The sequence below is a fragment of the Brachyhypopomus gauderio genome, chromosome 14, assembly GCF_052324685.1.
Source record: "Brachyhypopomus gauderio isolate BG-103 chromosome 14, BGAUD_0.2, whole genome shotgun sequence".
NCBI classification, from domain to species: domain Eukaryota; kingdom Metazoa; phylum Chordata; class Actinopteri; order Gymnotiformes; family Hypopomidae; genus Brachyhypopomus; species Brachyhypopomus gauderio.
Window position 1 is genome coordinate 11840183 of NC_135224.1, and position 10424 is coordinate 11850606.

General features: G+C 39.6%; 1 long non-coding RNA gene across 1 annotated transcript; it reads right to left on the bottom strand.

Moving 5' to 3' along the window:
• Window positions 1–5453: 5453 nt before the first annotated feature.
• LOC143475627 (uncharacterized) lies at window positions 5454–8419 on the bottom strand. The gene is made up of 3 exons (XR_013121070.1): window positions 8300–8419; window positions 7792–7845; window positions 5454–6131 (listed from the first exon to the last, which is right to left on the bottom strand). It is a non-coding gene; the product is annotated as an uncharacterized LOC143475627 (long non-coding RNA).
• Between the last annotated feature and the right edge of the window lie 2005 nt (window positions 8420–10424).

Consider the following 10424-nt stretch of genomic DNA (forward strand, 5'->3'; position numbering starts at 1 on the left):
CCCTCACTCAGCAACAGGGAAAGAATCCTTTTTTCATGCTGAATCCAGCCTTGATAAGAATCCACTCTTACGTCATCACAGGACACAATGACTGGTGCGTGTCATTTGGTCATAAACTGCCTCGAACCATCATGGGTGAAATGGGTTTAGGAAGGAAGAGGATGGTGGCAATACACATTCATAATGCTCTATCTGCTGAAGCACTACATCTAGGAATGTGAAGTGTCTTTATATTTTATGACCCCAATGTAACATGGCAATGGAGAACCCCGTAGATGTTTATGGCCGCACATAGAGTCAAATGATCACTGCGTCTATAATGGCACGTTGACTAATTATGTTGCGACCTCTTCTTCTCCTCTTTGAGAGACTAAACACAGCTTCTTCCAAATAGGGATACTCTTCAAGTATATTTCTATATTCATGTCTATGACTTCATGTCTCTGTATACTTGCATTACATACAATAAAATACATATGCTAGTGTCTAGTGTAACTCTAAATCAACAGTTGCACATATTGATATTGTCGTTCTTTCATGTCGTTCAAGTTATGCTCAAATGGTTCTTGGCAGGTTTGTTTCATCAATATCTGCTTGCCAGTTTTGCCAAGACTCACGCTAATGAACTCTTCAGGAAGTATATTGTCTTTGGTAATGGACTGTAATACTGTATTTCACACAGCTGAACTGCAATATTGTGACTGACCCCATCAAAATGAGATTCTCCTGTTGTGAGAGAATGTGATCCATCCACACATATGTGACTTATGTTACTCAATTAATGTACACATATTACAATAATGCATTGATATGTTAGGATAGTCTTGTCCTGAGCTATCCTACATTACATATTAACTGTACTATAACTTTCAGGTACCAAACACAAATTTCCTTTTTTGAATGTCCTGACTTTGGACACCACTGAATAAGGTCTATGTTAGCCTTGCCTCTCTCGTAGTCATGCCATGGACCAAAACATGATCTCTGATTGTTTCTCTAATTCCACGTCTGATATGACTGCACCTGTTCATATTCTTTGTCCTCCTCCTCTTCCTCTCTTGTCAACCTCCATTGGTAAAATCACAGTCAAGCTCATACATGCCACTTGCACTTGAACTGGCTTTTATACTGTTCCCTTACTGGGTTCAACCCCAACCACTGATTGGACACATGTGTGCAGAGTTTCCACCTGTGGTGTGTTAGCTATGACAACAGTCTGTTAGATGTGTTTAACCTTTTTGGCCTGTGTGTGCCATGTCGCATCAAACTCCATCACCATGCAGAATGTGTTTTTGTCAGTAACACAAAACATGTTTAGAGTTTTGCAATAAAAAGGCTGAATGAAATCTGACAACTGTGTCTAACCAGGCGAATATTGTTTAACATTAGAAAGAACTGTTCATTCAATTATAAAATTTTGCTGTTGACAATTTTGTTCATTGAATGGGGTTTAGTGTTGGAAAATGATGTAATAATACCTCTCATATCACTCTCCTGGAAGACCAGACATTCTCCTAATTTCATAATGACCTAACTAACTCTTTTATGATATTGTCCACATATAATTAGATCTATCAATCTAATTAGAATTAAGAGACATCTGATATATTTCTGTTTAAGCATAATACAAACATTCATATCAGAATATGGGGTAGAATATAATGTATTTTGTGTTGCAGTGTAAAACCTTGCATATCTTTGAGCCATGGAACCCTGGAGGGAAAATCTGGAGGAAAATGCATAAATTACATTAGATATAGCAACTTATTAGTCCTTTGCAAGTCTGTGCTGAAATCTGACTGATATTTCCTACCAAACTGAACTATGGTTACAGTGTTCTGTGGTTTGCTAGGAATTATCCATGGTGCCCCTAAATCTTGTCAGTGAACTTTTTCTCTGCAGCGGACACTTTCTCTACAGAACAGAAATATTTTGCAGCTTAGAATTACGGAGACAAGAAACGTCAATGCATCACGGGGGTGATGTTCTGTGGAGCAGCTGCATGTTTCTGTGGGTCAATGGACTGAATATCACACTGTGAGTCCAGATGAAGACAGCAGTCCCACAGCGTCTGAATGGCGCTATTGTTTCAGCTGAAGTGCAAGCTAGTCTTACAAACTCCTCTATTACCTATTTTTCTCTTCTTTCATTCTCACTCTCCTCCTCAACAAGGCATATCTGGTGCTGCTCCCCTCAAACCAGTGCTGTAGAGAAATGCCATTCCATTAGGGGATGCATTCCAAAAATCCTTCATTTTCCTCTAAGCTCTGGCATAAATATGTTCCCTGTTGTACTTCACTGTTTGTGGTGTTGCCAGGAATTTTTAGCGAGTTAGAGTCCTTGCTGACACAACACTCTTAATCTTCTCCTCCATGACCAGAAACCCTTTCCCTGTTAAACAAATCAAGATGCCAATGCCACAGGAAATTTGGGACTCCATTGTTTCTTGGTTTGACTCCCTGAGCAGTCTTCAACTGTAAAAACATTTAGCTAATTCGGTTAGGGGTAACAAAGGCTAAATCAATACTCTTGAACAGAATGTAAAATATAGGTCAAGCAGTTTCATTATTTGGTAATAGGGGTTCCTGTCTAAAGATTATTTAAAATTCTCTTCATATTTAACAGATTAAAAAGAAACACATGACCATCAGTATAAGATCTCAATTGCCCAGCCATTGGGTTTGAATATTGTTCCATTCCTTGTGATGGTTGGAATTTGAAAAAAGCTGTAAGGTAATGTAATGAGCAATGTACATTTGCATTAGAAATAGCTTTGTAACACGCATCAAAGTGTTTTGCCACTCATATGAATGTGCTGACCTGATTAAGCATCCTTAGTGTTAACATCTGGACTGCATTAACACTAGGCTTGGGGGAGAGTGCCAAGTGGCCAAGACAAAATATTAAAGCAATGAGGTAATTTATGATATACTTGTACAACCATGGCCACGTGTTGATGCTATCTCATATGACATTTCATATCCAAACTGCTACCTGTATAAATTTGTTGCTGTCTTCTTGACTTACTTCCAAACACAAGTAGTGTTAAAGAAGTGTTAAAACCTGTATTGAAATTCCAGAGCCTCAGAGAACATACTAAGTAGTTTGACCTTTAAACAGTAACTATGGAATTTCTGTTAGTAGCACAGATTTCTACACCTATAGTTTGCAATCCCCCTGAGGCCACAGAGGAGCTAAAAGTGTAATAGATGTGGTGGTCTTGGACTTGACCCGGGTATTGAGCAGTCTGCGCCCAAGGTCAACATTCTGGATAAAGATTTATTTCTTCCAAAACTAGAATGAGCATTGTTTCCTGAATCTACAAACAAACTGTGTGTGATACTGTGTGTGAGCAGGAATGCTCAATACTCATTAGCCCTTATTAATGAAAATTGCCAAATGTGAAATTATTAGAAATTATGTCATTTTGAAGCATGCTGCTAGCCCTAACATTTTTTCTGGTTAGTGGAAATGTTTATAAATTGTGAGACCATATTACCCTTTCCAGTTTCAGCTTGATCTTCCTCTGTCCATATCTGAACTTGACATTCACTACAGGACAAAACAGGATGTGTTTAATGACAATCTAACATATTTTTAAGGATCCTGTCATGAAGTTTGCATGTGCTAGCATGGAAGGTAATTTTTTTCATACCACATTAGCTTCATCCAAAATGAGCTTCATTCCATCGGTTAATCCCATAGCAGCTTCATCCCATGGGAGCTTCATTCAGTTTATTGCACTGGAACGTGACTGGAAAAAGATCCAGGGACTGCAGCGACCAGACCATTTTTAAAATCTAATTCCTGCTGTATTTTCCTGTCTGAATAATTCTGACAAAGGTAAAGTTAAGTTTTGGGTTGGTATCCTATTGCATAGTAAAGCTTCTTTACAGTTATTCACAAACCAGAGTCAACATTTACTTTTTAATGTTGGCATGCAGTGCAAGTGGTTTTGGCACATTCATGTTTTACTAAAGCACATTCAGGTTTCTCACACAGAGAACAAATTATCAGACCTCATCCAATCTCATGATTCACAGACCTCCCGGAACTGTGTTCACATATTGTATCAAGCTACCGTGAAGCTCTGTGATCTGACATCAAATAAATTAAATAAAACCAAGGCATTTTACTCCTGAGTCCTCACAAGCTAAAGCAAATGAAAGAATTTGAGGACTTGGCAAAAGGACTGTGTGATTCCCCATTTAGCATGTTCAAAAGCTAATGCTGAAAGAGGATGTCTTAGGACTGACAAATTATACAACACTTTGACATGAAGGGACATTGATTTTGGGACATTAGTTTTCTGCTCAACAGGGAAGCCCTGTGACAGCCACCACTGAAGCAGAACTTCATATTGATATTGTAAATATCCCATACACTAGTAGAGACAAATCAATTTACCACTGCCAAATTTTAAAGGGCCAAACTTTAAAGATTTAAACTTTTAAATCTGTGACGGGCAGGGTGAGCGAAATAAAATGGAAGCGATCACGCCAAGTCTCAGGGAAAAAGGAAGGTTTAATAGAAAAGTGCGTAAACCAAAACCCGTGACTTGATCCAAATTAAGAATATAATGATCAGCGGTAAACTGGCACAAAGACAAGACATATATACGCAAATAACCGACCCTCAGGTGAGACGGATTGTGGGCCCCGCCCACCTGAGGGACGAACAGGATAACTGCCGCTGTATATGGAGGCGACCAGTAGGGGGCCCGCCGTACCGTGACAAAATCTTTATATTCAGAATTCATAATATTGTTTATTTATTTATTATATGCCATCCCCTGATGTCTGTTTAGGAATGACACTTTAGTTATTTAGTGTTATATTTGACATAGATAATACTAATTGCTACAATATATTGCACATTCATGAACTGTGAATTCAACTGACCCCACCACACTTCGCTCACTCTGCTTTGTTCTACTCCAGTAAGAGAGATGGCATGTGCATACAAATGCTTAGCTTTTAGATGTTTTTAGAAAGGTTACTTTTCACATTTTATTCCAGAAAATGAAACCAAATCAAAATAGTTTTTTTGGGGAAAGTGAAGGTACACCATATACAAGAGTTTGCAGCAGACATTTTACAGCAAATTCATTTGAAAATTGTACTCAGTACAGCTCTGATTTGGTTCTAACCTATCTGATGTCCAGCCTGCTCGGTACTTACTAATTGGACGGTTATGTTTCACACTGAGGCTGCCAATCAATCCACTGGGGTCCACACCCACACAACAGAATGGCAACGGGGATAAAAGAAAATTTAAAACACTCCTTTTACTATTGTTTTGGGGAAAGAATGGAAGGTAACTGGAATAACATTCTTTGCAGAAATATTTACGTTTCACTGTTAAAAAAAAAACACCATTAATTATTATTATTATGAAAACATCATTAATATCAGATAATTCATTCTGCAAATTATTGTGTGTATTATTTTATTATCAGCGAAGACCATATACAATGTATGTATACTGCAATATGATTATTTTATCAATGCAGTCATTTGAAGGTATACGGTTGATTAATATCAGTCTGAATCAAAAGCTGCTCGGATCACAGCCTTTGCCTCTGCTTTTGGTCTCCAAATGATCAAATGATTTTGATGGGTTTGAGCAAACGGATCGCTTCAACCAGCCATGAATACCGAAATGAACAGCACAAAGGAAGGATTCCTGCAGAGTCCATGTGGACTGCACATCATTTTAAAAATAAAAGACCTACTTTGAACATTCATGCGGTAGCATCTCTCTCCCTTTCTCCTTAGAGACTACACCTGTGGATTTTCCTCTAATAGTGTTCCAGACAGGATATTGACAGCATTTCTCCAATAGTGTTTTCCACTCTATCACATCCCCACTCTCTCACTTGCTACTGACTATTTCCAGGTTTCATCCAAACCGACACCTAAGATTAAGTCATGACCAAGACATTGCATGTCATAAAACATGTACTAGTTAGCACATGGTTCTGATTCTCCTTATGGACATTTGGGGATCAGACAGACAGAGAACTATGGCCATCTGCTAACAATCATGTCATCGAAGGACTCCACGTCACATTTTTCTTCATCTGATCCATTGGCTGCTGGAATGTTTCTTTACTTTCTGCACTGCATAACCTAGACCACAGCCAGCCAGACAGACAGACAGACATACACGCAAACACACACACACACACACACACACACACACACACACACACACACAGCTGTAAGGGAGGTCAGACACACAAAAACAACATGCAAAGTCACTTTACAAATACCCACAACAAATAACATGGTTCATTTTGTTACCTTTTGCTTTGACACACATTTTGACTAACGTATCCTCTATCTTCTATATGCTCTCTTGCATGCGTCTCCTTACACACACCCAGGTGATGGGAGGTTTTACAGGTCTCAGGGCTATATGCAGACATTTAATTCACACAGTGTGGGCAAAACCCAGGCAGACTCATTAGTTTTACAGGATAAAGACAGGACATTTATTGGGTTGTGTTCTGGAGTTATGTTACGTGCTCTCAAAATCCCTCCAACTGACTCCCATGAGACTCTAAAACATGTGTTTTTACCACATACTTTAGAAAAAGTGAGAAGACTAATTACTCAATGAGAATAGAAAAGGGTAAAGGGGAGATTCAGACATGTTAAGGCATGCAGGCCATACCCACTAAATGGCCATTAAAAGGAAGTACATCAGCTATAATTCACTGAGTGCATTCTACATAAAGTCATTTGAAGCCTTGAGGGATGTCATCAAATGTTAATGGCCATAATTTAGAAGAAACTGATACACATTCTCTACAACTGCTGTGTTTATTGGCAGGCCTTTGCCTTGGGTTTAACTGCAGTTGACTGACTGTACCACATGATTCATTTGGTTTTACATGCACAGGGATGCAAAAAAAAAATTTCACAGCTGACCAAATCAGTTAATCTTCTGTATTGGCAGGTTTTGCTATCAAAGATATTACGAGCTACTTATGCACACGGCCAAGACAAAGTCTGCTGCTCCGCTCCCGACTGCTGCAGCTTCGTCTGGAGATCAAGGTCATATAACCAGCATGCAGTGGCCCTTCTGCTTCCTATACACCAGTCATGCTGTTTTAAAGGGGTGTGGTTACATTGACTGACCCCACCCACTATTAAAGCTGAGCAGGTTCACCTGTGGTCTCAGCCAAGAGAAACAAAAGACTAGCTGTGCAACCAGTGGTACGGCTGTAATCTTTAAACATTGAAAGTCGCTGCCAAATATTTTGGCTGCTATAAATATTAATCAAATGAGAGACTGCAAATAGCATATCCTTGTGTTCAATAGTAATGAATAATCAAGGATGTAGCGAGCTTTTATTTTGAAAACCCACTGAGCCACGGGGTTAAGCTATTTCATGCACATTAGCATAATTCAAAAGGGAGCGAAAGAAACAATGAAGCTAATGTGCATGAAATGAGAGGTCACAGCTGCAACATCTAAACACGTAATTTCAACTGCTTGAGTCTTACGCATGACAATAAATGTACATCTGTCTCGTGCCCTTAGATCGGTCACCTTGGTGTGCTTAAGTAGAAGTGGATGCGTAGGGATCGCTGGCATGTGTCGAACACATGCAGCTAAACCCTCCTGTGAATGAACAGGGAGAAAGGTGTGTGGCTTGTACGGTTTCTTGCAGTCTCAGAATGACCACACATCATTTATTTACCACTGGATGAGCACTCTGGATTTGGCAATTGGTTGATGGTTAGTTAATGGTTGAATAGTTGATGGATCTCTGGGACTTACCTGTTCAAGCAGCACGCGTGAATGGCTTCAATGTGCAGCACTGGAGGCTAGGACCTGTGGGTTTAAGTGGGCAAACAGATTAACGGAAATAATAAAGTCCAGGTGAGGACGTGTCAGTAGCAGGGAGACTCAGAATGAGGGAGTGGCTTGGTGTGTGTGCGTGGTTGGGGATCTGTGTCCATGGGAGTGGGCGTCTCCCCTGGGTGCTGGGACTGACTCACCATGACAACTAAACTAAATGACAAGGATGGAATAAAAAGTTATTTAAGGTTCATAGATTAATTATTCTGCATTAATTATTCAGTCATTAATATTCATGTGTGCAGTGCTCAGTTCTGCCCCTTTAAGACCTGAAAAGGTCAAAAGATTTAACCATGTAAACGAAAATGAGTTGACAGGACTAATAGCGTTAAGGTTTGTGGCTATAATATTGCGATATAGGCTGTTCTGATTCAATTCAAAAGTACCATGTTTTACAAAGTGGGGTGCGTGTGGTGAAGCCACAAACCTCTGTGATGACAGAGTGCAGTCCGACTGCAGCCCTGCTATTTCCTCCCACAGCACGGCTTCTGTCGCTCAGCCACCCACAGCTCCACCATACGCTCCATCATCTCTCCAGCACGTCCGGGTGCAGGGAGCTTTTGCATTTTCAGCCTCTCTGTCACATGGATTTATATATTCGTTATATCCGGTTTCAGCTGCCACTGTGCTCTTTCCAATATCACAAACTATTTGCAAGGAAAATCCTATTAGTCCAAAATGCATTCAGCCACAGCAGTTGTGACCAGCGTTAATATGACACATCTCCTGCCCTCTGCTATATTTGCACTGGTTACTGTATTCTTATCAAGAGGTTTAACATGGACAATCCTGAACAATGCCTAGATAGTCTGTCAGCCTACACAATATCTACGACCAAATGGATTACTCTAGAATTATTATTTAGCTGATGGAATTGCCTGGCATAAGACCGTACTTCTGGGAATAGTTTATATGTCCTGTGAGACTCAAATGCCATGGGGACACAGTAACAAGTGTGTTTTATGACAATAGGCACCCACTAAAATGCAGAATGTATGTTTATCAAGCATTCTGAAAAATCAGATCTAGTCATAGAGTTACTATGTTCCATTTCAGGAAAGATTTATCTTTTTACTGACCCAGATTTTAAACTCCAGGTATCTGCAATGTTTGGCTTTATTTGTTTAAGTGATCCAAATCTGCATGCAATATTACATCTTTTTATTAAGTTCTCCTTAACCATTGTATGTATGGGACTAACAAACAAAGTACAATTTCTTACAAAACACTAAATAACTTTACTCTTACTTTGCTAAAAAGATCTGTAGTTTCAGTACTTCGCGGTCCTTATTTTCTGAAAGGGAATAATATATGTCAAGGGAACCTATTTGAATTGAGTTTATACACTAACATATCTGTGGGACAAAGTAATCTGTGTGTATTTTTTGTGACGTTTTTATAAATTGTTCCAAAGTTTTGTTGTATTCATATCATAATTAAGAATGCATTCATAAATTTAGGGCTTTCATCTCTTCTGATTAACTGGACCAGGCTGAATAACCAAAACTTGCTTGATTTTGTTTCTTCTCTTGTGTGGGAAATGTTTGTCCCCACACCGGATGTCAAATCTTGGTATGACAACATGTAGTGACTAGAGCCAAGCTGGCTCCATCACTGAGACCATTCTGGCTCGGTCTCCGGTTGATGTTTGTTTCATGTAGCGTGCTAAATTTCCTTTTTCACACGTATGGAAACTGTCAGAGAATCATGAAGTGAGTAATTGGTGAAGACTAGGTTATGTTTTTTCTGCCTCTGAAGATTTATGTTGCATATTTTGTGACTGCAGTATATGAATCCTCCTCTGGACAGGTATCCTTGTGTGGCATAACATTTACACACACTAACAAGATATGGTGCAGTGAATTCACTTTACGGGCCCATCTATACACACACAGATAAAGCTTTTGAAATGAGGCAAGAACATGGCAAGAATGCAGCAGGAATATTGAGCTGAACTGAACTAGGATGAAACAAGTGGGGCATGAATTGGTTTGGGGTAACTGGGTTGAGCTGAAACCAAGTGAAACGCAACGGTGTGGAACTGAACTTAAGCAGAACTGCCCTCCTAGCTGAAAGCGTGTGAGATGAGGTCCACCTCTGGGATTTCTCTGTGTAACTGGGCCTTGCTGAAGGATCTTCTCACGCTCCTTTTCATAGCCTCCAAAAGTGCAGCAGGAAGTGGAGGGGTCACATCGTTGGGGGGAGGGGGCGGGGTCAGTTGTGGAGGGATGTGTGGGGCAGTTTGTTTATTAGAGTGGGTGTTAGTGAGTGCAAGCAAGAGACAGTCTCGCATTCTCATTGCTAACTATTTATAGTTTTTCCAGGGGTTTTAGATTTTTTATAGTGTTGCTTTTGGTTGTTGTTTTTTGTGTGTGTGTTTTTTTTTTCTCAGCAAAGAATGTTCTAGCACACCATAAATATAAAAACCACAACAATATTCTACCCTGTAGAACATACTAACAAAGCGATCTGGACAAAACACACCCAGCACATTGAACTTGAACTACAACAAATGTTTCATCATAGCTTTTAACTTATGGGAAGTAAAATAA